Source organism: Myotis myotis, unplaced genomic scaffold, assembly GCF_014108235.1.
Source record: "Myotis myotis isolate mMyoMyo1 unplaced genomic scaffold, mMyoMyo1.p scaffold_m19_p_3, whole genome shotgun sequence".
NCBI lineage: Eukaryota > Metazoa > Chordata > Mammalia > Chiroptera > Vespertilionidae > Myotis > Myotis myotis.
This window is the reverse complement of record NW_023416335.1, coordinates 76,058,235-76,061,552: the sequence shown is the minus strand read 5'-3', so window position 1 is coordinate 76,061,552 and position 3,318 is coordinate 76,058,235.

The following is a 3,318-nucleotide window of genomic DNA, read 5'->3' as shown; positions in this document are numbered from 1 at the left end:
AAGCAAGTCTCATGTTAGCTTCAAGCTGCCTGGCTGCCGGCCGCCATCTTGGCTGGTAGTTAATTTGCATATTGCCCTAGTTAGCCAATGGGAAGTGTAGCAGATGCACGCTAATTCCCATATTTCTCTTTTATTAGATAGGATGATAATCTTTCTATATGCTAAAGCCTAAGTGACCATTTGACTGTTTGACCATTCAACCATTGGACCAGTAGCTATGATGCACACTGACCACCAGGGAGCAGACGCTCAATGCACAAGCATGGAAACATGGAACAGACTGGTGAATCTCAGAGGGAAGGGAGTGGTGGAGGGTTGGAAGATATTAACCAAAGGTCTTATATTCATACTAGAGGCCCAGTGCATGGATTCGTGTACTCGGTGAGGTCCCTGGGCCTAGCTTGTGGAGATTGGGTCGAAATTGGCAGTCCAACATCCCCTGAGGGGTCCTGGGTTGTGAGAAGGTGCAGGTCAGGCTGAGGGAAACCCTCTGGTGCGCAAATCCATGCGCTGGGCCTCTAGTTCTATTATAATAGCAGAAACATAAAAATACCTCAAATTTCCATTAACAGAATACTTATATTAATTGTCACTTGTCTGATCACATAATCTCTTCTTACCTTTCCTCCACTCACTCTTCCTTCTAGACTTATTCACTCCCCTCTATATTCCTATGAAAGAAAAGCCTTTACACTTAACTTTTGAGACACATATAATACTATTGGAGCCTTCTTCCTATTGTAATAGTCCTCCTTCCCCTTCTGCTGTTTTTTATAATAAAGTCTATATTTATTTTAATTGAGATATAAATGTACTATAACATTGTATTAGTTTCTGTTGTACAACATAATGATTCAATATTTGTAGATTTTATGATATGATCACTACTATACATCTAGTTAACATCATTGTCACACATACATTTTTTTCTTGTGATGAGAATATCTACTTGTAATTTCAAGATCTACTTACTTGTCGCATTTCAAGTTCTCAATACAGTATTATTAACTATCTTCATCATGTTGAATGTTAATCCCCATGACTTATTTATTTTATAATTTGAAGTTTGTGCCCTTTAATGAACTTCTTCCATTTAACACCCCCTGCCTCTCACAACCACTAATCTATTACCTCTATCTATGAATTCAATTTGTTTATTTGTTTGTTTTTAGATATCAGATGGCATTTGTATTTCTCTGTCTTACTTATTTTACTTAGCATAATGCCCTTAAGGTCCACCTATTTTGTTCCAATGATCAATGGAATAGTATAGAGAGAACAAAAATATGGCCAATTAATTTATGACAGAGGAGCCAAGAATATGCCATTGGGAAAGGATCATCTCTTCAATAAATGCTTTTGGGAAAACTGGGGAGTCACGTGCAAAAGATTAAAATGAGACCATTATTTTATATACACAAAAATTAACTCAAAGTAGATTAAAAATTTAATCAAAAACTGGAACCAAAACCTCCTGGAAGAAATCATAAATAGTAAACTCCTTGATACCAGTCTTGGCAATTTGTTTATTTGTTTTTGTGGGGTTTTTGGCAACTAAAAGCAAAGGAAACAAATGTAAAAATAAACATGTGTGACTACATCAAGCTAAAAAGCTTCTGCACAGTAAAGGAAATCATCATCAAATTTAAAAGATAACTTATTGAATATAGGTAAATATCTGTAAATAACATATCTTATAGATATGTATATAATATACAAAATATATAAAGAACTTATCACTTAATGGCAAAAAACACAAACAATTTTATTTAAAAACTAGAGGCCCATTGCATGAAGAGGTTCGTGCAATAGGCCTTCCTTCCCCTGGCTGCCGGGACCGGTTCTCCTCCGGCACCCGGGACCCAGGCCTTCGCTCCGGCTGCTCGCTCCAGCCGCAGTGGAGAAGCCAAGCCTCTTCAGTCTTCTTCAGCCTTCAGTCTTCTTTGCTCTACACATGTGTATGCAAATTAACTGCTACCTTTGTTGGGTTAGTTTGCATACTCATCTGATTGGCTGGTGGGCCTAGGGGAGTGACACCAATTTGCATGTTTCTCTTTTATTAATGTATACGAGAGGCCCAGTGCACAAATTTGTGCATGGGTAAGGTCTGGCCGGTTTGCCCCAATGAGGGTCCATCGGTCTGGGCCAGTGGGGATGAGGGGCGGCGGATGGTTGGCTGGCTGGCCCCATCACCAATCGGGGTGTTGGGGACTGATCTGGGGGTGGGCCGGTGGGATGGGGGAGCAATCAGGGCCTGGATCAGGCTGATTGGCTGCCGCAGTGTGCGTCATAGTCACTGGTCATTCTAGTTGTTCTGGTCATTCCACCATTCTGGTTGCTGGACTTTCATATATAGTGATTGGAAGGGGACTAAACAGATTTTTCTCAAAATGTCATACAAATGGCCAAAAGGGACATAGAAAGATGTTCAACATCACTAATGGCTATTACCAAAAAGATTAAAAAAAAAAAAAAAGATGTGGAGAAAAGAGATTGCTTATGTTCTGTTGATGGTAGAAATGTAAATTGGCACAGCCATTATGGAAACCAGTATGGAAGTTTCTCAAAAAATTAAAAGTAGAACTACCATATGATTCAGAAATTTCACTTCTTGCTATTTATGAAAAAAGAAAAAAATACTAACTCTGAAAGATATCTGCACCCCATGTTCCTTACAGTATTATCTATAATACTCAGCTTTTTGAAGCAACCTAACCACACAGTCTTGAACCAAATAGTTTACTTGTAATCTGCACAAATGAAAGATACATCCATATACCTTTCCAACAGGCAATGGTAAATTTTTCTTATCAGGGCATAGGACCAATATATAGTATAATGCAACATAATGGCATAAAGCCCACAATGATGGATCAGTTTCTGGCCAAACATTTAAAGATACATGTACTTATGTGTAAATGACTAAATCGCTAAGTAAAGATCCTAGACAGATGACAGCAGATTAAATGAAAATGTAGATAAGAAGTGAAAGTTTCATCAGTAAACTAACATATTTTCTGGTAATGAAGGTTCACTGTTCTTTTCTACACAGTATTAAAGTACAGGTGCAGTGAAGGCTCTGACTTTTTGGAAAGGTCACTGAAATAAGAATAAGTCTAAAAAATATAGAAATTTATACTTAACAACTTGCATAATGTGTGCAGAGACTAACACACTGAGAGATTTGTAAGTCAATCTAAAATACTTAAAGATTAATGTAATTGTTATGTAAAACTTACAAAGTAATTTAAAAATTTATCAGCATGTTTGATCTTTATATTAAACTAGAGGTCTGATGCACAAAATTCATGCCAGAGT